The sequence below is a fragment of the Apodemus sylvaticus genome, chromosome 16, assembly GCF_947179515.1.
Source record: "Apodemus sylvaticus chromosome 16, mApoSyl1.1, whole genome shotgun sequence".
NCBI classification, from domain to species: domain Eukaryota; kingdom Metazoa; phylum Chordata; class Mammalia; order Rodentia; family Muridae; genus Apodemus; species Apodemus sylvaticus.
Window position 1 is genome coordinate 35500140 of NC_067487.1, and position 27173 is coordinate 35527312.

General features: G+C 40.6%; 1 protein-coding gene across 1 annotated transcript in view; it reads left to right on the forward strand.

Moving 5' to 3' along the window:
- Wdr70 (WD repeat domain 70) overlaps nt 1–27173 on the forward strand; it is a 232460-nt gene that overhangs the window by 153162 nt on the left and 52125 nt on the right. The window lies entirely within an intron of this gene.

A 27173-nucleotide genomic window follows, 5' to 3' on the forward strand; every position in this document is an offset into this window, starting at 1 on the left:
GATTTAGACTGTGAGGTAGGTGAAGGCAAAAGGTTAAGTTGTCTGCCTTGGAATTTTTGCCTAAGCCTGTGAAGAGCTCTGCTTACCTATTATTAAATAGATTAATTTTTGTTTTTATTTTAATATTTTATTTATGATTATATATTTATAAAATATATAATATTCATATACTATATATAAATTAGCTTATTTATATATTTATTTATGCACATTGATGTTTTGCCTGCCATATGTCTGTGTATGGGTGTCAGATCTTGGAGATACAGACAGTTGTAAGCTACAATGTGGTTGCTAGAATTTGAACCGAGGACTTCTGGAAGAGCAGTCAGTGCACTTAACTGCTGAGCCGTCTCTCCAGCAGAGCTTAACATCAGGAATCACCTATGCTATAGGATGTGCTAGGTAAGGGTGTCCTGAAAAGCTGCTCCTTTAGCTCACAGAATTCTTTCCATCAGCTTCACACAGTTCATCTTAGAAATCTCATCTGTACCATTGCACCTCGGTCTCTCTAAGGAATCAATGTTCCAAAGATAACCTGTTTATTTGCTGCAGCTATCATACCTACTAGATTATTTATATATACCACCATTTGTTTATTCTTTTTTTATTGTTATTTTTTTTATTCGATATAATTTATTTACATTTCAAATGATTTCCCCTTTTCTAGCCCCCCCCCACTCCCCGAAAGTCCCGTAAGCCCCCTTCTCTTCCCCTGTCCTCCCTCCCACCCCTTCCCAGTTCCCCGTTCTGGTTTTGCCAAATACTGTTTCACTGAGTCTTTCCAGAACCAGGGACCACTCCTGCTTTCTTCTTGTATCTCATTTGATGTGTGGATTATGTTTTGGGTATTCCAGTTTTCTAGGTTAATAACCACTTATTAGTGAGTGCATACCATGATTCACCTTTTGAGTCTGGGTTACCTCACTTAGTATGATGTTCTCTAGCTCCATCCATTTGCCTAAGAATTTCATGAATTCATTGTTTCTAATGACTGAATAGTACTCCATTGTGTAGATATACCACATTTTTTGCATCCACTCTTCTGTTGAGGGATACCTGGGTTCTTTCCAGCATCTGGCAATTATAAATAGGGCTGCTATGAACATAGTAGAGCATGTATCCTTATTACATGGTGGGGAATCCTCTGGGTATATGCCCAGGAGTGGTATAGCAGGATCTTCTGGAAGTGAGGTGCCCAGTTTTCGGAGGAACCGCCAGACTGCTTTCCAGAGTGGTTGTACCAATTTGCAACCCCACCAGCAGTGGAGGAGTGTTCCTCTTTCTCAGCACCCTCTCCAACACCTGCTGTCTCCTGAATTTTTAATCTTAGCCATTCTGACTGGTGTAAGATGAAATCTTAGGGTTGTTTATTCTTAAAATGAATTTATTAAAAAATTCTAAGTACTTAAAAATTAAGGTGACATTTACTTACCACAAATTAGCCATTTACAATGCACAACTCTGGATTTTAGTGCATCAACAGTGTTATGCAGCCATTGGCTCTCTCTAGGTTCAAAATTGTTTCATCAAGCCATAAAGCATCCCGTCACTATCAAATAATTGTTCTCTACCCCCTATTTCTAAAGAAAACATAGTAACACTATCGCAAACAGAAAATAGAACATAACTGCTCTTAAAGTATACTAAAAATAAAGCAATTACAAATACCAACTGGACATAGTTAGCAGCCAAGGCCTGAATCAAAATTTTCTACTAAGGGATAATTATCATCTTAATATGTCTATGAAAATATCAGTAATTCCCATTAGTTTTTACAATTAATAGATGCTTATAAAAGGGGGGATGTTAGCAAATATCATGAGGTATGAAAGAGGATAGTAGTGTTGGTATACACTTGCACTTGTAGAGTCCAGAGATGGAAACAGGAGGATCAGGAGTTCAAGGCACATAAGCCATTCAGAGCCAGGCTGGGCTAAATGAAACTTAGTCTTAACATCCTTTCACCCAGAGAGAAAGAGAAATTAGCACTAAAGGCAGACTTTCTGGTTGGTTTATTTAGATTAGTTTAGGGGAATTTTACAAACAAGTTTCTCATCATGAGATTCATTTGAATCTAATGCCTTTTCCATCTAAATATATTGTAGCTTGGCTTGCCCTTTCTTTCACTGATTATTAAAGAGATTACTGACTGATCCAAGACTCTTCTATAACTGAACCGTTGAAGTCCGACATCTTTTACTTAATACAGTGATTGTTGTTTTCCTTGCTATCTTTGAACATGGTTAACAGTCAACTAGAGGTACTACTCTCAAATAATATAAAGCTTTGAGGTAAAGATCAAATTTTCACGATTTAAGACTTAACATCAAACTAATAATAATTGACTGACAAGTGGATTGTATTCATAAAGTTTACTGGCTTAAATTGTTTGGAACCTATAAGGTTTTCTTGTAGAAAAAAATTGACATATAGCTATTATTATGAATACTTGGGACTAACCCAGCATAGCTCATCTTTGTGTGTTATGCCTTCCAAAAGTAGCTTCAACTTGATTTAAAAAAAAAAAAACCCTCAGTTTATCATGTAAAATCATTGACTTTCATGTGTACTTAGTAATAAGGATCAAATAAGTTAACCTTTGTGAAAGAGCATAGGCCAATGCCTGGTACTAAGTTGAAGGTCAATAAATGTCCATTCATTTATTCAATACACATTCATAATTTTATTTGTATGTTATAGAAGTTCAGCAAGATGTGTTGTCCCCTCCAAGATTAATTGGGGGCAGGGCTGTCTCAGTAGTTATGAGCACTTGGCATGCTTGGGGAGGACCTGGGTTTGGTTCCCAGCACCCAAAAGGTGATATAATTGTTGACAGTTTTAGTTCCAGAGGATGCAGCACCCTCTTCTAACAATGCACATAGATACATGTGGGTAGAACACTCATACACATAAAAAGTAAAAATAAATAAATTTTAAACGAGTTAGCTTTGTTTGGATGTAACATACAGAGATTGACTGGAGGGAGAGCTCTCTCCTTCCCTGCACCTCAGCATCCACAATAATAACAGGACCAGCACTAGCAATGTTAGAAATAGGAATGAGAATCATGGCAGTTAACACTGTCAGAGAACCGTTAAGGCCAGTTCCTACTTGGCCTTCTACAAGTCACACCTGGACAGCTCTAGGCTTTTTCCTTCTCTTTTTCTCTTCCCACTCCCACCTTCTCTGTATGCATGCATGTGTACGTGCCCAGATGTGTGCAGGTGCTTGTGCACATGTGTGCACGGTGTGGAGAACTTCCCATGTTGTTCTTCAAGAACCAGCCACCATTTTTGTTTTGAGACAGGGTCTCTCACTAGGACCTATAGGGATCAATTTGATTCTTCTTTCCCAGTACTCAGATTACAATCACAATCCCCTATGTGCAGCAACATTTGCCCTTAAAATCTGAGCTAGTCTGCTCTGTCACAGGAAGTACTCTAAATGTTTTCAGTATACTTGGTTATTATTCAGCTCCATGAGCTTAGTATTCTTATGTCTAATGGAATTTGAGTAGATCTCGGATTCTTCCCGGAAGTCTGGTACTGTATGTCCAGATGCGATCTCTAGGGTCTCTTAGGAGTGGATGCCAGCCTTCTGATCAGCTGTAAGGGTTGGCATCGGGAAAGACTTGAGGATTCTTTACTAGAGGTTGTTTAAAGGCAAAACTTACTCTCGGGGGGTTGATTTGCCTCACAGAATGGGTTCCATAGGAAAATCCTCTTTCTTATCTGCTGCCCCACAGAATGAGCAGAACTGAGGGAGAGGAAAGAGAAGCAGGAGAGATAGCAGGGAGGAGCACAGGCAGGGCAGGATGGCTGTGAAATGGAGGAAGAGGCTGAAGCAGAGAAGAGATCAGTCTGGTCCCAAGTGGCCAAGCAAGGGGCCACTCAGAGGCCTTCCCTCATTAGCTGTGTTTTTAAATGGTACCACTTAAATGAAAAGAGCTTCTAAATTTTATATATACTTCCCTTCAGAAAAATATAGTGACACGTCCATATACATTAAAGCACTAATTCATCCTGTACTGTATTCATGTATTATATTTTATCACTGAGATAATGAATCAAGATTATAAAAATGGCATAAAATTAAAATATTTTGCTAAGTTTAAGTGGCCATAACTTAGATGGAATTGTCATTGACTAGATCTAGTAGCCAGATGACATTTTGGTATTTTTATTTTTAAACCTAGGAAGGTTTGCCTATAAACCATTTAGTAGTAGAACAAAGCTTTCCAAATTGTGAGTTAAAACATATGGAGATACTAAATATACTTGGATGGGGCATAAATGTTTTCCCACACATAAATTGTGTTCAACAAGGGAAGGATCTTAGACAGCACACTGAACTTCTAGTTTGAAGTTATAGCAAAAAAAAAAAAAAAAAAGCCACAGCTAAATTTGTGATGCTTACTTTTTTAAAAATTTAAAAAATTATTATATACATATCAGCGTTTTGTTTGCATGTGTCTGTGCATCCTGTGCATTGCAGTGCCCAGGAGGCCAGAGAGAGAGGGTCAGAGCCATTGGTTGAGAGCTGCCATGTTGGCTCTAAGAATCAAACTCCACTTCTGTAAAAGCAGCAGGAGCTCTCAACACCACTGTGCTATCTATTCAGCTATGACAATAATTTTTTGTATATATTGATAAATTAAAAATAATTTTATTTCACAGAATGATCCATTGCATTCTTAAAGCCACCTTCTTAGAAAGTGTACTTCTTATACCAGGTAGGCAGCCCCTGACTTAGATGGTCCAATGTGGATTCTTCTGACTCTCCCACCATGTGAGTACAATAGACATGCATTAGAAGCTGTGCTAACAGGCTTGGGGACAGAGGAGGTAATCTCTCATGAGTTGGCAGAATGACACTGTCCCTTGGTATGGACATTAGAGAGCTCAGTTCTCCATCAGCAATCGATCACTCGAGAAGCACCCTGGGCTGTGCACTGCAGAGTACTGTTAAGTTGTGATTTTGGTAGGCTAGGTATGTGAACTGCACTGTCGGCCAAAGAGTGTGTATGTGTGTGCGAATGAGTGTGGTGTGCATGTGCCTTTAAGTATAGGCTTCAGAAACATAAAGGAATAATTAGCTACTGTCCTCAAGCACTCAAAGAAAATTATGATAGCTTGGTTGAAGCCAATGCCTTTGAAGTAGAATAGATCTAGGTTTCTTATGTGTAAAACTTTTTGCTGGTTGTATGGCAGTAAACAAGTATTTAGGAGCTTTGATTATTGTCTTACTGAAGCAGGGTCTTGTGTAGCCCTGGCTATACAAACTCACTGTATAGCTGAAGTGGTTTCCTGCCACATCTGCTGGGATTAAGGTGTTTGCCACCACACCAGGCTTTACTCCTTTTGAATACTTAGTTTTTCACATCTGCAAATTGAGACTAACAACTGTAGTTGTCAGAATAGACAACATGATAATGTAAAATGCTCATGCGCACTTCTGTATGCCAAGGATATTCGTTTAGGTTTGCAGTGAAATGCTCTACCCTGGAGCCATACTATATACTTTTTCATATATGACACAGGGAATTTGAAGTAGTTGAATGGCCTTATTATTCCCAAAACATGCTAATCAGGAGTCAGGGGTTTACTTTGTACCTGAAATACAATTTCTTCACCATGCTCATCATCAGAGAACTGTTGAACCTTTAGAGTTTATAGTCTACCACAGGGGACGCTGGCATCATAGTTAAGTAAAGGGTAGAGCCATTGGAAGAATCGTACAAGAGACTTAACCAGTGAGCATAAGAACCATGAACATGAAGAGTGAGACTTAAACCGGGCAGAGCAGAGTCCCTGGTCCTTAAACAAGGCAGGAACACTTTCAAGAGTAACTTTTAAACTTTTTACTGACAGTCCCCGCGAGAACTTGGCTTTCCTCGAACAGACTGCTAACTTACCGCAGTGAAACTTTGAGGGATGTTTGGATGAGTCTTGAGAGATGGGTAACAGTTTATGTCTACTAGGAGAGTCTCGTTTGTGATACAGTGATCAGACCTGAGTCTTAATACATGATTAGAATCTTTGGGTTTCCATCACATTATGAATCTGGCCCCAGTCAGGGGTAGGATTTCAAAACCTAAGCTGTTGCTACTCCTTATATAAATGTTTTACTCCCTTTGGGTGTGTTTTTTCTAAATTTTCATTTACTCACCCCCAGAGACACCAATAAATAGCCTTGTTTTGTTCACCACCTTTAAAAAGTTAAATGGGTGGCAGTGGTGAAGAGATAGCCTGGTGGTTAAGAGCACCAGCTGCTCTTCCAGAGGACCCAGGTTTAATTCCCAGCTCCCACGTCGCAGCTCACAATCCTGTCTGTATCTCTACTTTTAGAGGATCCAACTCCCTAGCACAGGCATACATACAGACAAAACACCAACTCACATGGAAAAAAAAGCCAGGCAGTGGAGGCTGAGGCAGGCAGATCTCCGAGTTGAGTCCAGCCTGATCTACAGAGTGAATTCCAGGAAAGACAAGGCTACACAGCGAAACCCTGTCTCCAAACTTGCGTCCCCCCTGCATATATTTTCTTTAAATACTATGTATAAGAAAATATTTTAGAATACATTGGAGTAAAAAGAATTACCATGAGCCATTTCACTGATTTCTGACCCAGAACTCACTATATAGAACAGGCTGGTCTTGATGTTAGAACCATCATCCTACCTCAACCTCCCAATGGTTGAGATTATTGTCTTGAGCCTATCTTTCCTTTAATTTCACTAGGTAAGAAGATTCTAAAAACGTTTAAGATACCTATTCTATTCATCTGACTTATAAAACTTGTTTTTTTATGATCTCTTGTTCTTTGACTGTTTTATGTATTTACATAGTGTATATTGAGCTACATCTAGCCGCCTCTACCTCCAGCTCTCCCTGAGGCTTCCTACCCTTCCTACCTCATCTCCCTCCAAGGTTAATAACCTCTTTTTTTCCTCAATATATTCTTTATTTACATTTCAAATGATTTCCCCTTTCCTGGATCCCCCCTCCCTGAAAGTCCCATAAGCCCTCTTCCCTCCCCCTGTCCCCCAATCCACCCCTTCCCGCTTCCCTGTCCTGGTATTCCCCTACACTGCTGCACTGATCCTCTTTTTTCTAACCTTTATTTTTAAAACTGTTTATTTTATTTTTGCGATTATAATTACATCATTCTCACCTTCCCTCCCTCTGAGGTCTCCCATATACCTTCCCTAGTTCTCTTTGAAATTAGTGGCTTTTTCCCTCATTAGTTGTTGTTACGTGTATATGCTTGTATACTCCTATGTATAACCTGCTCAGTCTATATAATATTTCTTGTGTGTGTGTTTTCAGGGATGACCAATTGGTATTGGATAACCATTTAGTGTCCTCTCCCTGGGGAGGCCGTTTCTCCTGCGCGCAGCATTCCTAGGTTGCCTGTAGTTCTTCGTGTGGGGCTGTGGCCTCACGGGCTTCCCCCATCGACCTTAGATGTCTTTTGTTGTCCTCATTCACGTTGTGCTTAGTCAGCCATGTTGATAAAACTTTATGTGTGTGGCTTTTGACATTCCTAGGAGACACAGTCTCACAGCGAAGTCCCTGATTTTCTCTGGCTTTCATTATCTTTCCTTCTCTTCCTCAACAGTCCCTGACCCTATGTGCAGATGCTGTATCATACATGTATTCACTGGGACTGGTGTCACAGTTTTGATGGGTGGTAGGGTTTTGTGATTTTTGTATTTGTTGCAAAGAGAAGTCCTTGATGGGGATGAGAACTACACTTATCTGTGGGTATAAGGATTAAATATTTAGGACATGTACAAATCCATACACCAACCAGTGAGACTCTCTCTCCCTTGCCTCCCTCCCTCCCTCAAGAATGAATATAAGAAATGAAAGGCCTCTACAATCAAAGCTTGTTTTTATTGCCAGTGCCATATTGGAACATACAGTGAATGTTCCTGTATCATCACTGTACTTTCTTGATAATTCTGTAGATTCTTACCCTTTCTATCTTCCTAAATAATTCTGTAGATGTCTTACTCTTTCTGATGTGTCTACTAGTCCTGGTACATAGACCACATTGTATGGTTTCTTCCTTTGAGAGAATGATGGAGTTAAAAATAATCACAGTAATAATTTTAAAAGGCCATGCTGACATTTAGATCTAAGGATTTTCCCTCTAGGCTAAAATGTCTTGAAAGTAGCCCACACTTTGGTTTCAGCTCTGGACAGATTCTTGCCCTCTGTGTCAGCTCACCTTTTGATCTTAAAGCAGTGCTTATTCTTGACTTCAGTAAGCTGTAAATTGTCCCTTCAAATTAAAAAAAAAAAGTATAGGGGATGACAAGATCGGAAAGTTAAACAAGCAAATGAGGCACTTCCATTGCCTTAACAACAACTGGAACTTTCCTTCAGGGATCCCAGCTAGAAATATAAGACAGTTAGAAAGTACTGAAGTTGACACTGACTGGAAGAAAATTGAGATATAGGTAATATCCTTAGGATTTTCTTTAGGATTCCTTTTCCTGGACCAGAGGAAGATGGAGTCTAAAGATGTATGCTATGTACTTCACATGGGCTACCTGCTGAGCCAGCATCACTGTCCTTTCATCTGCTTCCTGGATTGTATTCATGACAAGCACACTGCTGTTCATCTCTGGACTGAGTTTTGCACTCAGTACTTGTACTATGACCACTACTAGTGACCTTTCAAGTGTGACAGCAGCTCTTTTATTCCTTTGGTGCCTTGTGTGCTTTCTTATATTTAGAATTTCTCTCTCATACCATTCTACCCCATTCACTGTAGTTCTAGCAAATATGTACAAGCATTTTCTGCTAGTGCTTCTGATAACTATGCACTTTTTTGCATATTGATATCTTATAATCAAGTAATGGGTATCTTATAGCAAGTATTTATTTCAAGAGCAACTAAGTAAGTGACTGGATGGCGGCCCATTTCTGTTTGCGTCTTAGCCACTGGATAGCCCCAGGCACCCTGTACGTTCTTGGTCTCTCTAGCACAGTGGTTTCCTTCCAGTGGTTAGCAGAGCTTATTATTTTCTTTATCTTTCATGTCTTTATTTACTGAAAATAATTAATTCAATTTCCTTTTTCTATTTTTTGTTGAAAATATATTTTTCATATGATATATTTAATACAATGTAGTTCATGAAATACCAGCTTCTCCAAGATCTTCCCCACCTCCCCTGCCATCTGAACCCACAGCCTCATTCTCTCGGAGAGAAAAATCAAAGCATTCTACTAAAATCAGGAATAAGACATAGTTGTCCACTCTCTGCTTGTGTATTCAGTGTAGTACTTGAAGTCTTAGCTTGGACAGTAAGACAACTGAAGAGATTAAGGTCATAGAAATAGGAAGGGAAGAAGGTAACATATCTTTATTTGAAGACAACATGATTGTAGGAATAAGCGACCCTAAAATTTCCACTAGGAAACTCCTACAGCTGGTAAACACTACCAGCAAAGTAGCAGGATACAAAAATCAGTAACTTACCTACATACAAATGACACAGACTGAGAAAATAATTATTACAGGATATAAAAACAATACCTTTTATAGTACCACATATATACTAGGGATAATTCTAACCAACCAAGTGAAAGACTTGTATGATAAAAACTTTTAAGACATTTAAGAAAGGAATTGAAGAAGATATCAGAAAATGCTTACAAATCAGAAAGATTAATATAATAATAAGGTATCCTGCCAAAAACAATATATAGATTCAGTGTAGTTCTCATCAAAATCTCAGCACAATTCTTCACAGATCTTGAAAGGAAAAATTTGAGCTTCAGAAGTAAACACCAAAGCCCAGGATGTATAGGAAGATCCTGACTGATGAAAGAACTTCTGGGGGACTCACCATCAGGGATGACTCTGCACCAACGTGCACGTGGGTAGTGCCGTGTTTGTATTCAGTGTGTTAAAGTAAATGGAGACAGGAAATTGGGAAAGACATGGGATGGTGGATTTTGGGGGCATTGAAAGGGAGCCATGAGGAGGTCCCTGGGATATGGTCAAGATACACTGTATGAAAATTTAAAGGAATGAATAAAAAATGTAAATGATAGCTACATAATACTGCCAGTTTCCATTAGCTCTTTTTTAAATTGTAGTAAATATTTATTGTCAATTCGGGGGTTTCACAGATTATCCAGTTCCCAGATAAAAGACACAAAACCTTTATACTAATAATAAGCTATAAAGCACATGATGTCTTCTCCTCTCCACCTTCTTCTCCTTCCCCTCCTCAGACACCAAGCCCAGGACCCGAAACCTCACCTATCTCTTTTCTGCCAAGCTATAGGCTGCTGGCACCTTTATTCATCCCAGAGTTTAAATTAAGGAGTAAGGTCACATAGCATTACTTGGTGTAAGTGTAGATTCTCTCCTCCCTGAGGAAACCAGTGACAATATTTAGTGTTACAGTACATAGCAACAGAGCCAACCACAACAGTTCCCATTAGCTCTTAGTAACTTCTGTTTTAGACATCACAATTCAGCTTGGTGGTATGTATGTATGTATGTATGTATGTATGTATGTATGTATGTATGTATTTATGTCATAGGTGAATGGTTTTGGGGAATTGAGCTCAGGGCCTCACACTTGAGAAGAAAATACAGTTATCACTAAGGAGAACACCCAGTTCCAGTTCTCTTTAAGAAGTTGTTGCTGCTGTTGTCATCTGTGCGCATGTGTGAGTGTGGACATGCGTTGTGTATGAGGAGGTCAGAGGACGCTTGTGGGAGTTGGGTGACGTGATCTGTATGTTGATCTTAGGTCATCAGTTTTTGTGTAATGTACTTTTTTTTTTTTAAGCTACTTAGTCACCTCCCCACTGCCTACTATGCTTCTTTTAATTTATATAGAACATGTTTTAAAATACTCTATAATTTGTTGTCTTACTACGTAGTGTTGGGACATGACCTAACTGAACATTTCCGAGATCTTGTGTTCACCACTCTATACATTCTGAGCCATCACATTGGGGATGGATGTGTGAGGGGAGGAATGCTCTTCTTTATCTGTGGTAGGAGGCTTAGGGGTGGGGCTCCACTGTCTTGAATATGTTAAGTCTAATGTTAAAATAATTTAAATAGCCATGCAAAGCATTTTACTTCCAAATTAGAGGGCAGATTACTTCAGGATGTTTGCTGAGTGTGGTAAGAATGGAGAACAGTGCCTCTTGTCAGCTCTGCAGCTCCAGCCCCAAGCCCTTCCGGGCTTTCCTGAAAAATCATCCCGCCACCCAGTTTCCTCCCGAGTTTATGCTACGTTCCTTCTGTTTCCCTCGACCTTTAGGAAGCTGCTCCTCCCTTCAAAACCTGATAGGATTTATTCCTGTATTGACTTAAACTACATAATAAAAGTTTTGCATTCTAAAATAAAAATTTACACACACACACACACACACACACACACAGAGAGAGAGAGAGAGAGAGAGAGAGAGAGAGAGAGAGAGAGAGAGAGAGAGAACGAGAACGTAAGAGAGCTGTACTGTGGTGGCAGTCTCTTGGCGGCTCAACTGTGAGAAGTGTCTATAAAATAAAACACCAGTATAACCATTTTGGTAATCTGGAATCAGTGGACGAAACTGGTAATTTGGGAATTTTCTTTGGCTTTGAATAAACCATCACTGTGGGCTGGAATGTAGCTTGGGGCTAGAACATAGCATGTTCACAGTCCTAGGTTCAGCGCCCAGCATCAGCTGTGTACTAGTTCCACTCCTGTGCTCCAGAATAATCAATCAATGAAAATAACACAATGGAATATCTCCTACTTTTTGCAGTTTGCTAGTCATGGGATTTTGAGTCATGACTAGAATAAATATACCTTTTTTATTAATGGGAAAAGTAACGAGATCTTGTTTCGTTTATTAAAACAATCGTTTGAAGCATTAATTTGCTATTATTAATATCATCATCATCATACCTGTTTTTGATGACATGATGTTTGGGAATCCAACTCAGGAGTTCTAATATACTAGGCAAGCTCAATTTTTTAAACATTTTTTTTTTTTAAATTCAATTGATTCTGTTAAACTTCTGCTGTAGGACATTAGGGCCAGCAAGATGTCACAGCAGGTAAGGACACTTGCTGTGGAGCCTGAAAACCTGAATTGTGTCCTTGGAATCCACATGGTAGAGTGAAAGAACGGACTCCTTCAGGGTGTTCCCTGACCTCAAAACGCGTGCCCTTGCCTGTGCTCTGCACGTTCCCAAATAAATAGATTTTTTTTTAATTTTAAAAAGACATTAATTTACTTTTTATTAGGAGCATTGAATTGACTCTGCATAGTGTTTGAGATGACCTTTAGACAGCACATGAGGTGTAACATTGTGGATTTTCATTGGTAAGCTCTTTAAAAAAAAGTATAGTTTTTTGTTCAACTTAATAAAAGTCAAATTAGAAGGAAAAACACTTTAAGATGCACTGCACATTTACACAAGAAGACAGCCATGTAGGAAAAGATGTGAGGACTACAACGTACAGGAGAGGAGAAGAAAGAGTCAAGTTGTCAACCAATGGCGTGGTGGGGGGGCAGGGGGAGGGGCATTCTAACAGAAAGTCAGAGGCATTCAAGGTTACCAGTCTGGCTAAAGTTCATCTGTCTTGTTGATTTTCTCAAAGAACCAGTTCCTGGTTTGCTTGATTCTTTGTATAGTTCTTTTTGTTTCTATTTGGTTGATTTTAGCCCTGAGTTTGATTACTTCCTGCTGTCTACTCTTCTTGGGTGTATTTGCTTCTTTTCGTTCTAGAGCTTTCAGGTGTGCTGTTAAGCTGCTAGTGTATGCTTTCTCCAGCTTCTTTTTGGAGGCACTTGGAGCTATAAGTTTTCCTCTTAGTCCTGCTTTTATTATATCCCATAAGTTTGGGTATGTTGTATCTTAAATTTTCATTGAATTCTAAAGTCTTTAATTTCTTTATTTCTTCCTTGACCAAGTTATCATTGAGTAGAGTATTGTTCAGCTTCCATGTGTATGTGGACTTTCTGTTTTTTTTTTGTTTTTTGTTTTTTGTTTTTTTTTTAAATTGGAGACCAGCCTTAGCCTGTGGTGATCTGATAGGATGCATGGGATTATTTCAATCTTCTTGTATCTATTGAGGCACATTTTGTACCTGATTATATGGTCAATTTTGGAGAAGGTACCATGAGGTGCTGAGAAGAAGGTATATTCTTTTGTTTTAGGATGAAATGTTCTATAGATATCTGTTAAATCCATTTGGTTCATAACTTCTGTTAGTTTCACTGTTTCTCTGTTTAGTTTGTGTTTCCATGATCTGTCCATTGCTGAGAGTGAGATGTTGAAGTCCCCCATAATTATTGTGTGAGGTGCAATGTGTGCTTTGAGCTTTAGTAAAGTTTCTTTTATGAATGTGGGTGCCCTTGCATTTGGAGCATAGATGTTCAAAATTGAGAGTTCATCTTGGCAGATGTTTCCTTTGATGAGTATGAACTATCCTTCATTATCTTTTTTTGATGACTTTTGGTTGGAAGTAGATTTTATTCGATATTAGAATGGCTACTCCAGCTTGTTTCTTGGGACCATTTGCTTGGAAAATTGTTTTCCAGCCTTTTACTCTGAGGTAGCGTCTGACTTTGTCACTAAGGTGCGTTTCCTGTATGCAGCAAAATGCTGGGTCCTGTTTACATATCCCGTCTGCTAGTCTATGTCTTTTTATTGGGGACTTGAGTCCATTGATGTTAAGAGATCTTAAGGAATAGTGATTGTTGCTTCCTGTCATTTTTGTTGTTAGAGATAGAATTATGTTTGTGCAGCTATTTTCTTTTGGCATGGACTGGAGTGAGATTGAAATTTGAGGATTATGTGCAACATGGTTAATTGAAATCCCCCCTCTGTCTTTCTATGTATATGTAGTGCACATATGTACCTCCATTTATAGCTGTGTGTGTCTGTGTGTGCACATGCCTCATTATTCAGCTCCGGCTGTCCTTGAACTTGGTACAATCATCCTGCCTCTGCTCCTGAGCTGTGAAATTATACTGTACCCAGCTTCTTCTGTGTTGTTGAGCTCCTCCCTAAGGAAGAAAAGAAACTGGCCTTCCTAACCCCTGTACATCACCCACCCAGCTTTTCCTCGTCCCTTCAATCCTTTCTTGAAAGAGCAACATTTCAACAGATGTTCTTTTATTTTATAGAGTCAAAGTGCTAAAGGAGTTAACCAGCTGTTTGCCAGTAGATTTGGAAGGGGAAGGAGGGATCTTTTATCCCTGGATAGCTTCCTCTCCTGCTGATTTAGAAAGTCTGCTGCTAAACATTGCATGAGAGTTAGAAGCTAAGAATAGCTCACCTGAGTAGACCCCAGGACAAGAGTGTTATTAGAGTCTGAGTCCCTTAGCCAGACAATGCAGCCGTCCCATCTACCCCATCAAAGCCCTTGTAATCTGACTGCTAATCTTCCTGCTTTACATTCTGTGCTCTGTGTTCTACCCAAGTGGTGCTTCTAATCATGTCATGTGATTCCCCATAGACCTCCGACTTAGTACTTTCCTCAGTCTCAACAACCCCTCCCACATTTATGGGCAGCTACTTTCAAGGCCTAGGGAGAGGGGTATGTGTGTCCTGGGAAAGAAGTGATGGTTCTTTTTTTAATTACCTTAAACATTTTCCATCAGTGTTAGGTAAGAGATCACACATCAGAATCAAACTGTATAGATTTAAATTTTAAATTAATTGCATCTAATTAACCATTCAAACTATTTTTTTCACTTGTGAAATGGGGATGTATGAATTTAAAATAAAATATTGTAAAGGTACAAGTTGGGAATGTACTTGTAAGAATAAATACTGTCTTATGGTTACTATTTTATATTGTGATTTGATTCTTCACATTTGTATGCATTTGGTCGTCTTTGTAAGGTCAAGTGATCAGGAACCCTTTCATAGTTCTCTGGGTGTCTCTTCGTCCTGGCATAGTGCCCCATTTGCCGGAGAATTCACGGCTTGTATGGTAGTGCAACTAGCAGGCAGTGAGGTGTTATAGGGGATCAGCAGCCACTGTCTTAGCCCAAGTTTAAAGGGATACCTTTTGATTGTGTTTCCTTTAAGATAACTGCCTGATTTCCAGGACACCCTTTCATGACACTTGCCATGGCTTAGCACAATTTAATTGTGTTACATGGAGTTCTCACTGCACTTGTATAATGTGTTTATCCAAGAGATGAGTTTCAAACAGGAACCAGACTAGAAACCATATAGAGAATAGACAGGAAACCCTCTCTAGTCAATTTGTTTCTGTTTAGGTAAGTCACTTTGTTTAAAAATTATTATGGATAAGTTTCAAATCATCCAAATAGGTTAATATGGCTATAGACTGGTGGTTCTGTTGAAGAGTTATGTTCAGGCTCATGTGTCTTCATTACTCCACAAAGTATTATAAGCACTGTTGTAAAAAGGTACGTGTTCTTTTTTTTAATTAATATTTTTATTTTCTGTATTCTTTGTTTACATTCCAAATGATTTCCCATTTCCCGGATCCCCCCTCCCCATATGTCCCATAAACCTTCTTCTCTCCATCCATTCTCCTATTACCTCCCTCCTTTTCTTCTCTGTCCTTATATTCCCCTCCAATGCTAGATCAATCCTTTCCAGGATCAGGACCTTCTCCATACTTCTTCATGGGAGTCATTTGTTATGCGATTTGAAGGCACGTGTTCTTAGTAGGTACCTTCTAAGTTGAAGCTCAAGAAGTTAGGCCTAGTTTTCTAGGCCTAGATAATTATGAAAAGAGCTCTACCAGCAGGCTACTAAATGATCAAGTATTGCATCTAAATACACTATTCTTTCGCTTCCTTGTCAAAGAAAAAAAGTATATTGAACAGGGTATAATGGTACACACACACATATGTGCATATATATGCGCATAATGACAATTAATGAAAAAGGAGGCCATGAATTTGAACAATAGTGGGAAGGGGTACATGGAAGGACTTGAAGGGAGGAAAGGAAAGGGAGAAATGTTGTGGTTATGTTATATCTCAAAAATTAAAGAAAAAAGAAAGAGTGCTACTATCACCTTTGCCTAGAATGCATTTTACCCTTTTCTCTACATAGTTATTCATGTACAGTCATTGTGGTTATTTGACTAAGAATGGCCTCTACAGGCTTATATATTCGAATGCTTGTTCAGCAGGGTATAGAACTATTTGAAAGGATTAGAAGATGTAGCCTTGTTGGAGGAAGTGTTTTATTGGCAGATGGGCTTGAGGAATCAAAAGCCCAGTGCCTTATCTCTCTTTGCCTATGGATCATGAAGTAGCTTTAAGTTCCAGCTCCAGTGCCCGCCTGCATGCTGCTAGTGGACTAAACCTCTGAAACTGTAAGCAAGCCCCAGTCAAATGATTTATAAGAGCTGCCTTGGTCATAGTGTCTCTTCTCGGCAGTAAAGCATGACTAAGACACTAAATATTCTTCAGACCCGTCTACAGGTTATCACCTTTGTAGCAAATCCTTGCCCCTCGGGCAGAATTAAGCTGCTTCTTCCTTTGCTTACTAGGCAGTTGTGTGAACCTCTGGTTGTCATGTGACTCCCGGCTTCGGAAGTGCTTATGTTCTCCACAAGTTAGGAGAATGGACGAGTTAATGTTTGATTTAATAAGTAATACAGAAATTGCAAATGCTCAAAAGTTCTGTTTATTTATTTTGGAAACTCTGACTGTCCATTATCCATCCCCACAGCCACTTGTAATCCCTGGTTTATGTTCCATTTTATTTTAATAGAAAATTAAACATTTCAGTTTTAGTGTGCTTCTGTCTTTCTAAGCCCTGTACATTTAGAATTTTTGTATCAATACAAGAAATTTACACTAATGAAACCTTTATTTTGTATCAAAATAAATTCTGTACCAAAATAAGAAATTATGACTTGAAGTTAGTAACAATTATACAATTAATTCTAGCTATTTCCTCCCTATTTCAATTATGACCATTTCTAAATTCCCTTGAAAGACAACCTTAGAATAATCACCTTCAGCCCCAAAGCCCAGGGACTGGGACGATGACTCTTCATAACTTCTTCAAGCAGAACATGGGCGTTGAGATATTTTTGAAATGGGGGAAGGGTTGGGAAAATGGGCGAGTTGGTTGGCCTTAAGAAGGTCACACCAAAGATTGTATTAGTCTCTGATGTGTGTGTCCTGACTGGATCCGGCTGAAAGTCCAAGACATCAGGAGTTCAAGCAGGTCAGTTCAGCATGTCTGACGGTGAGACTCATCAACGCTGTATATTCTGTAATATATAAATCTCAAAACACATCTTAGTATCATCAAGATAACTTTTTTGTTAATTCTCTGGAATCTAGTTCTCTGGGGGTTTCCCTCTATCAAATCTGATCCATATTACTCTGGAAGGTGTATAAACAATAATCGCCTTTTTTAAAAATATAAAGACAAGGGCTGGAGAGATGGCTCAGTGGGTAAGAGCACCGACTGCTCTTCCAAAGGTCATGAGTTCAAATCCCAGCAACCACATGGTGGCTCACAACCACCCAAAAAGAGATCTGAGGCCCTCTTCCTGTGTCTGAAAACAGCTACAGTGTACTTACATATAATAAATAAATAAAAATCTTAAAAAAAAAAGTTACAATTTTATATTTAAAAAAAAAAATAAAGACAAAACCTTTCTCCAAAATCAGTATATCCTTGAGCCAGTAACCAGAAAAACCTTTATATTAACCTGCCTCCCAGAGGATTAATATAACAACAACACTCACAATCACATCTGTAAACAGACACCATGACCAATGCAAGTTTTATAAAAGATATTTCATTGGGGCTGGCTTCCAGGTTCAGAGGTTTAGTCCATAGTCATCAAGGCAGAAGCACGGCAGCATCCAGGCAGGCATGGTGCAGGAGGAGATGAGGGTTCTACATCTTTATCCAAAGGAAGTCAGGAGCAGACTGGGCATGCTCAGGCATCTAGGAGGAAGATCTCCAAGCCCATCCCCACAGGGCCACACTTCCTCCAACAAAGCCACAACCTCTATTAGTGCCACTCCCTGGTACGAGCATATACAAACCATCACAACAGCCATTTTGAAAATTAAAACAATCCAAACAAATGAAGTAAACTAAAATACTGTACATGCCTATTCTTAAGCCTTTTCTATTTTGCCATGCAGAATAATAACCCAGAATTCCTGTGGAGCCCACGTTAGACAGAATTTGAGTATCCTGTGAGGTGTATTGGAGCAATATATCTCTATACCATCTGTCTTTTCAGCTCTTTGTCTAGAGTAGCCATCTTGGCATACCATCTATCTGTTCAGCTCTCTGCCTGGAGCCACAGACATTAATTTTATTAATACCTGTTATAATATCTATCTGCTCAGCTCTCTACCTGGAGCTACAGGTATTATTAATTAATACCTGTTTATAGCAGGCAATTATTACTGCCCTCTCTTCTTGGAGTCAGTGACTAATTTTCCCTATCTTAGATCCAAACCATGGATGAAATTCCCCGCATGATTTGGACAGAATCTATATATAAAAAGCAAATAAGACCAATTTTATAAATTCACAGTTCAACCCATCTCTGCCCTAAGATGTAGGCATACCTTATGCATCTAAGGTCTGACTACACAAGGGCTTGCACAGTGGGCGACTTTCAACAAATGCTATTTGTTCCTCTACTTAATGGACTTAGTATTATAGTTAAAAATCTAAATAATTAGTTGGGGATTGTGTGTCTTTAATATTAACAAACTGAAAGCTGGTTGCTTGGCTATAGTTTTTGGCAGGGAAAAGGCTGTAGCTAGTAACTTACTGAGCGAATCTCTCGGAATACTTAGGTCTTTTCATTTTGTTGTAGTGTACAGGAGCAGCTCACCCGTGCATTTCTTTTCAAGTTGTAATAAATTAGAGAAAGTCTTTCAAAGAATCTAAAAGCAGCTTTCCTACCAGCTTTTAAGACCCCCCACCCCCGTTTTATCTCTAGCGTGTAGAGAACTCTAAACTGCACATCGTTTTCCTTTGTCCCAGGCATTCTTTCCCATTCATCTATGGTTTCAGCCATCTTGCTGGCCTCCTGCTGGACTAAGCTCAGATGTTTTGTTCTTGGTTAGACTTCTTTAGGGCCTGTTTTTATCTAGCATCCATTCTTCACCTGTAACTGATAACACTCTTCACCATGTCTAGAGTGCAGTCCCTGAGGATAAACATCACTGTACACTGGCGTTGTTTATGTTAAAGGAGCCAGTCTTCCCCAGGCATCTGCTGCACAGGCTCAGAAACGTTGTTCCGGCTATTGGCTGCCAGGGGAACAGAGGGTTGTCACAAAACAAACACCCCCCAACATCCTCAAGAAGCATTGGCTTCCAACCGCTGGAAAATCAGACTCAGGGAAGGACTGTACATTCCTGATGATTGACTTGTGGCTTGATTCCCCAGATCCCCATTTCGAGAGTAGACTTTTTTTCTGCAGGAACCAGACCAGAGTTTAGAAGGGCACACCTAAGCTTTACTTAGTGTTGGTAAGCATGCAGATTTGAAATCTCTCTGGTCCCTGACAGGTCTCTTGGTAGTATAGCTGGATTGTGCTCTCTTTGGAAGCGTGGTCTTTTGACTGACTTTGATAAGGTTGACTCCCAGGAAACCCCAGCCTCCTCCTTTCCCTGGCGCCACTGGGCCGGCCACCCGCCTTCTCTCTTCCTTCTCCCGCCCCCACTTCTCCACCACCTCACTGCTCTTCACTTGAACTGACTGCCAGAGTTCACAGACAGCTGGGCAGAGAGTGGCTAAGTCGCCCAGCTGCCCGGGAAGCTTGGCGGCCAGGCTGAGGGAAGGAAGCATCGGCTCTCTTTGAAGGTCGGCTGCCAGTGAATCGCAGGCAGCTGGACTTCAAAGGGGGCACCGCCGGGCTTTCCCTCCTGTCTAGGCAGGTCATTCCATGGCACTGTGCTTCCGGCATTGGCATGGTGGTTTTCAAGTTCCCCTTCAATTAAAGAGCTGAATCGGGAGCCACCGTGATGTTCATTCACATTTGTATTTGTGAGAAGTAGGCAGTCTTAAGTTCCCATCCCAAACTGAAGAGCTGGAGGAGAAACAATAATAAATATTCCATACAGTGGGATGTCCTATTATTAGCCTCTGTTTTCTGTTATTTGCCAAATTTTAAGTTACTTTAGAGGTTTTCCATATGATCTTTAATTCTCATTACTGCTTGCTTATGAACCAAATTTACATAGACCTGTGAGTGATCCTTTATTGGTTTCTAGAAAGGGGTGCAGTGCTCACTGGGCCACACTTTATTCTTACTGCATCTCTCTCCTTTTCACCAAGCAATTCTCCTGTGTGTTCCAAGAGAGGAAGAGCCTAGTAAGGGAGCAGTAGGGTGCTGTGCGAACAGTCCAGATCCACATTAGTTGCAACTGAGTGTCAGGAGGAACTGACCCAGGACAGCCAGTCCTACCTTATCATGTACCCTGCTCTCTCCTTGGCAGCTGGTAATGACTGCACCCACAGCACTGTGAGGAAATGCAAAGGGTGAACAGGTTTAACAGACTCCAGTGTGTAGCTCACGGTAGACCACACCAGTAAATGTTAGCCACTACTAGCTACTGTCGCTATGTCCTAGCTCCCAATTAGGAGCTGGCAAAGGGGGAGGGGGCAAGGGCTGTGTGTGTTGTTCTGGTGGTTTGTTTTATTGCCCCTGTTTGGACAAGAGACAGCTAGTTTCTGCCTTAGACTGATAAATGTGTAGTAGTGTAAAGTGATGTATTACATAGTTTGAAGGAGGAACAGTTATTCTGTGTTACCAGTCTCTTGCTACACTGCTTGTCCTGGGGCTGTAAGGATTCACCTAGGGTTATTACGATTGTACTGTCCCATGTATGCTCAAAGAAGGAAACATGACAGCTTTTCAGAAAGTAGATATTTGAGTGAATGGCTTATCTCCTGGAGCCAGAGGCAAGTGTTTGACTTTTTGCTTTGACAGTTTCTTGTCATGTATGTATGGGTAAGTTTTCTTGTTGGCCAAATGAGATAATTATGTGTAATTCAGAGAGGAGGAAATTAGTGAATGTAGTGTTGCTGTCCCAAGTAGCAACATGTTAGATAAATGTAGCTGCTGCTATTATCACCATACTTTTTTGTTATTATTACCACCACCAATATAACAAATTAAGAGTCTTTCTAAATCACAAGGGACACCTTCATTTGGACTGACAGTGATCGAGTAAGCATGGGGCTTTTCCTTAAAGATTATATGTTTTCTAACCCACCAATCAGCTAGTGTGGGGCCAAATCTAGTTTGCCATTTCCTTTTGTGGATGCTCTTTTGTGGGGTTTTGTTTTTTGACACACATCTATGTCCATTTGTCCATGTGCTGTGTCTGTCTGTGCTGCTCAGCAGAAGTAAGCCCTTGTGACAGGATCTGTAAAGTTATCAAAGTCTAAAATAGTTACTAGTTGGTCCTTTCCAGCCAAGTCCCCCAAGCCTTGCTCAAGATGCATGTTTCCCACTTAAGGACCAGAAAGTATTAGTTCAGTCCATACTGGTGTATGTTATCTGGAAAAATAGTTCCATGGTCAAACTTAGCAGAATGTTAAAGAGGTTGATTTATTCCAGGACGGTTGCTTAAAAGACTCTGGTTTTTAATATACTGATGTGTATTGTGAATCTTCAAGATGAGGCCATGGTATGCAAATAAACTCTAGTTTCCCAGGCTTACTTGGCTGTGTCCCTCCAATATGATGATGTTATACACAGCATTCTCTGGGAAACCCTGTTCTTGGACTGTCTCTGGAAGGATGTTCCTAAATCATTCCTCTTAGTGATTTAAGTGATATCCTCATTTGGAGACCTGTAGAAGATTCTGTAATTCTGTACTGGTTACCCCATTTTTTCTAATCAAAATTGTATTTGCTTAAAATCAGAACAGTTATACATGTCAGATATTTAAATAATCTAATCAGATATTATCGTCAACTTAAATGATTCTGTATGATATCTCAAGATTATGAACCAGAGCCTCAAAGTCCAAGAAGAGACAAGCTGTTTCACTTCATGCCTCTTGAAAATGTACAAGTACAAACCCTTTGTGGGTTTTTTCCCATCCACATTTCTAAAGCATAAATCTAGAGCACCTGACTGGTATACCACTGATCTCAGCTCGGGTTTATAAGAGAGGAGATTAGTGTGAAGGGAACTTTTGCCCTAGCCTTAAGGGGCTTGTTTTATAGACTAAAGTAAACACCTTGAATTTCAAGTTGCAAGCACACAGGGAGCCAAAAGATTCCAGAGCACTGGCGTCATATTCTGCCTGTGACTCACATATCTCAGTGGCTGAGCTCTCTCCTGCAGCTGCAGCTTCCAGCTGGCCACCAGCTAGAGCCCTAGGTGGTCATACACTGCAGTCACGTGGTCCGCAATGACCCAACAGGCACATCATTGCGACATAGCCTGTTTGTGAATGAAAGCTGGACCGTCCCTTTGCCAAACACAGATGAAAAATAAATGCTAAATTGTATTGGTTGCTGTGGGGCTGTGGTGGTTACAGCAGCGAACTGGAGCTAAGACTTAGAACCCTGCTGGGAGGTGCAGTCCTGCTTATAAATATGTCCTTCTCTATGTGTGAGCTCCTCATCAGCGGCTCAAGGTCGGCACTTAAAGCATTCTGTCACACTCCGTACCTGATGGACTTATCATAGTACAGTGGCCGTACTGGTTCATCATTTCAAGAAGATCTCGTATCCCATCTTTAGTTCTTTGCTGTATGTACAAAGGATTCTCAGTAAATGTTATTGCATTGTAAATGTGGATCCTAAATATTTCATTATTTCATTTTACAGTTTAAGGAATGATAAATGGACTGTTAGGTGTCCTCCATTGTGGGTCTTTCGATGGACAGCGTGTAGCATGCATCCATGGGTGCTGGGATCCGAAGTTCCACCCTCATGTGTACCCTGCAATCACTTAGCCCCTGAGTTATCGCTGCAGTGCCATTACTGTCTTTTATCTCTAAATCATGTCTTTAAAAGAAAGGAAAGAAAAAGGGAGTCATGAATGGGAAGAGGAAATGCTTGCTCTCTAATTTTCATTCTCAATTTGATTGGATTAAGAAATGAATTAGTGAGGCACATTTTGGGATGTCTCAGAGGGTGGGCCTTTCCATATGCGATGAACTGGGCCACAGAGACCGAATGTGAGCACAAGACTGAAGGAAAGGCCCTGTCTTTTATGGTCATCCCTGATGTGAGCGAGCGCCTAGTGCCACACCTCAGAAGTGCCGCGTCTGTGAGCTGCTCCTGCTGCCATGAGCTTCCTTGCCATGATGGGCTGCAATCTCTAATTAGGAGCCAAGGCAAATCCTCCCTGGCCCAAGGTGCTTCTTGTTAGATATTTGGTCACAGCCATAGGTGAAAGAGAAGGGAAAATAGACTGGAAAAGCACCAGGAAGAACAGGTAGGAAATACAGGGAAAAGTTCATCTAGTACCATAAAGAAAAGCGCTATATGGCTACTCCTTCCATGTCTCCGGATGAGCTGTCTCCAAGCAGTCTCTTCTCTCACTTTTTAATCATCCGTATTGCATTATGTTAACCTGATATCAGGGAATGTATAAAAGCAATGGCTATAATCACTGGAAATAAACTACAACATCTAGAGACAGTGGTTATCTGAAGCTAACCATGGCCAGAGCTAACAAACATTGCTAGAGTGACTTCTAACTCCCATAGGTAGGCACAAAATGGGCAAAAGAGGGGTGCCGTGGTTATTTAAAGTGCGAGGTATACTCAAGTACAGTTAAGGTGAACAGAAGGGAAACAGGGCTAGTTTATGATGAATAGTGTTTGGCAGAATGTTGAATTCTGAGAAAATTGTATGGCACCATATAATACTTGTCTGGGCCAGCATGGCTGATTTCTTCCAGGCTGAGTATCGGATCTGTGGTTAGCTAGATGTTAAATCAGACCCACGTGGTTTAGGATGGCTCAGTCATCTGACCCCTTACCCACATGCCTCTTAATGTTAAGGCAGTTGTTTTCAACCTTCCTAATGCTGCACTCCTTTAATATAGTTCTTCATGTTGTTTTGACCTCCATCATAAAATGATTTCATTGCTACTTTATAACGTCAATTTTGCTCCTGTTATGAATCATGATGTAAATATCTGATATGAGGGATATCTGATATGTGACCCCTGTGAAAGGATCATTCAACTTCAAAGGGGTCGAGACCCACAGGTTGAGACCCATTGTGCTAAGGGGCAAGCTGAGGGCACGTCTCCGATCAGCTAGGAAGGTAATCAGTGTTTTCTTACCCGTTGACTGAGTTTCAAAAGCTGTAAGGCAGTGCATGCTTTTACTAACCTCTGCTTGTCTTCCACCCTAATGTCTGCGTATATTATGATTCTAACCCTGCCCTGGAAGCAGATGCCAGGGCAGGGTTAGACAGTTAAATCTATTTCCAAAATGCCAATGAAGGAAAACGGGAAGGGAGCCAAACGAGGCTGATAGTCTTCAAGTACAGAAGGCGACCCAGGTTAGGAAAGAAAGAAGGAAGAAGTGAGGAGACTCCAGGCTCAATGTGGAGGTCCCAACCCGAGTCTAACACAAAGAACTGTTTATCTAGTGTTTATTTAGTCCTGCATCCCAGCTCCCTTGAGTAAGCATCCCCCAAATCCAGAATCAAGATATGCCAGGCCCCCTGCCAGTAGCTGCTAGCCAACAGCTCTTAGTTTCTCCATTATTAGACTCAACACTTCCCCAGCTGAGAAATACTGAGATTTAATCCTACCAGCCAAGATAGGAGGCAGGGGGCAGATCCTAATCAGGAATATTTGCTGTCTTATTGAGGAGATGACATTTGCAGCATCTTTTAGGACACAAAACATTCTTGATCTTCTAGACATGAGTCTTTAAGCAGAGGTCTCTTGGAGTTTGGGATCAGGGCTTCAATAGAACCAGCTTTCTGTGAGATAGCTAGCCAAATATCCAGTTATGTGTCAAGGTCCCAGATTTTCCCAGCTAGAGCCCTGACCAGAGAACAGCAGATTGTCTCTAGAGCTCTTAAATGTCTATACTGCTCAGCGCTTGCTGGGCTGCTGCAAGAGTTGCCTTCTGTGAAAGTTGCTGAAGCAGTCAGTCCTGTGGTTTCCCCTCTCACTCTGCCTGTCTTTTCACAGAGTGTCAGTGAGACTAAGCACTGACCAACCAGTAGGGTTGTCTTCTTCCCGTCTACTTTGCTTTGCATGTGTAAGGACAGCCATTCCATGCAGTTCACTTCTGGTGACACCTGTACCAACTGGGACACTAGTGAGCACCCTAGGACAACTCAGACATGTCATTGGAAGCAATTGTTTGCTCACAGATACACTTGAGAAGAGATTTGCTATTTAGTAAGGGTCTTAGGAAGAGGATCAGTGACATGTCAGTAAGCTCGTTTTGTGAGATAACCTGTCTCTTGCTTCTGCTTACTCTCAGAATCTGCATGTAGGCAGCATAGCTGCATTTCCTCATCTTTTTAGGAAGTAGTATACACTTTCGTTTCCTCCCTCCTTCCTTCCTTCCTTCCTTCCTTCCTTCCTTCCTTCCTTCCTTCCTTCCTTCCTTCCTTCCTTCCTTCCTTCCTTCCTTCTTTCCTTCCTTTCTCAAGGACTTTTCTTTTTTTTTTAATTTTCTATATTCTTTGTTTACATTCCAAATGATTTCCCCTTTCCCAGTTCCCCCCTCCCCATAAGTCCCATAAGCCCTCTTCCCTCCATTTGTTCTCCAGTCAACCCCCTCCCACTTCTCTGTCCTGGAGCTCCCCTACAATGCTGCATCAAGCCTTTCCAGGACTAGGGCCCTCTTCTTCCTTCTTCTTGGGAGTCATTTGATATGTGAGTTGTGTCTTGGGTATTCAGAGCTTCTGGGCTAATTAATATCAACTTATCAGTGATTGCATTCCATGTGTATTCTTTTGTGATTGGGTTACCTCACTTAGGATGATATTTTCCAGATCGAACCATTTGCCTAAGATTTTTATGAATTCATTGTTTCTAATTGCTGAGTAGTATTCCATTGTGTAAATATACCACATTTTCTGTATCCATTCCTCCGTTGAGGGACATCTGGGTTCTTTCCAGCTTCTGGCTATTATAAATAAGGCTGCTATGAACATAGTGGAGCATGTGTCCTTATTGCATGCCGGGGAATCCTCTGGGTATATGCCCAGGAGTAGTATAGCAGGGATCTTCCAGAAGTGAGGTGCCCAGTTTTCTGAGGAACCGCCAGACTGATTTCCAGAGTGGTAGTACCAACTTGCAACCCCACCAGCAGTGGAGGAGTGTTCCTCTTTCTCCACATCCTCACCAACACCTGCTGTCCCCTGAGTTTTTAATCTTAGCCATTCTGACTGGAGTAAGGTGAAGTCTCAGGGTTGTTTTGATTTGCATTTCCCTAATGACTGATGATGCTGAACATTTCTTAAGGTGCTTCTCAGCCATCCGAAGTTCTTCAGGTGAAAATTCTTTGTTTAGCTCCGTACCGCTTTCATTTTCTGAAGCTTGTGGCTCTGACACAAGGAAGGGAGCTAGCTAGTAGGTCCAGTGTGACTCATCTCTTACGAGTTGGGGTGAATGGTGGAAAGGCATAGGTGTGTATCTTAGAGATCAGGAGACTGGTACGTAGACTGAGCGGCCTGGCCAGGTTCACATTGAGGCTAGTAAGCCTGCACACCATGCTGGCTCTAGAACCAGTGTTTGCTAATCACTTCCTCATTTTCATTTCTCTAATTTATTTAGATTTCTCCACTTGAAGTATTTGATTCCACGCCTCCTATTTATTTTCAGCATTTTGAGAGCTTTTTGTCTTTTGAATTTTTGTTTTGTTTTTCCAACAGGGTCTCACTCTACTAGTGAGTGAGGCCTCAGCCTCCCAAATACTTGGGGGACAGGCACTGAGCTCTAGGAGCTACTCATTGTTGATGCAGCCAGGACTGAGTCATTCAGAAGTTGATATGTTTAAGACTCTGTCAGTGACGCTGTAGATACAGTGCCTAGGATATGCTAAGCATTGTGTGAGACTTACTGTCCTCACCATTGCCACACCACCACCATCTACAATAAGTAAGCACATTAGCTAGTCTAGGGGTCACAACTGTGTGCACTGTGTCTGGAATATACTAAGAATAAAATGAACATTTTGTATTAAATAAGTAATATGGTTCTT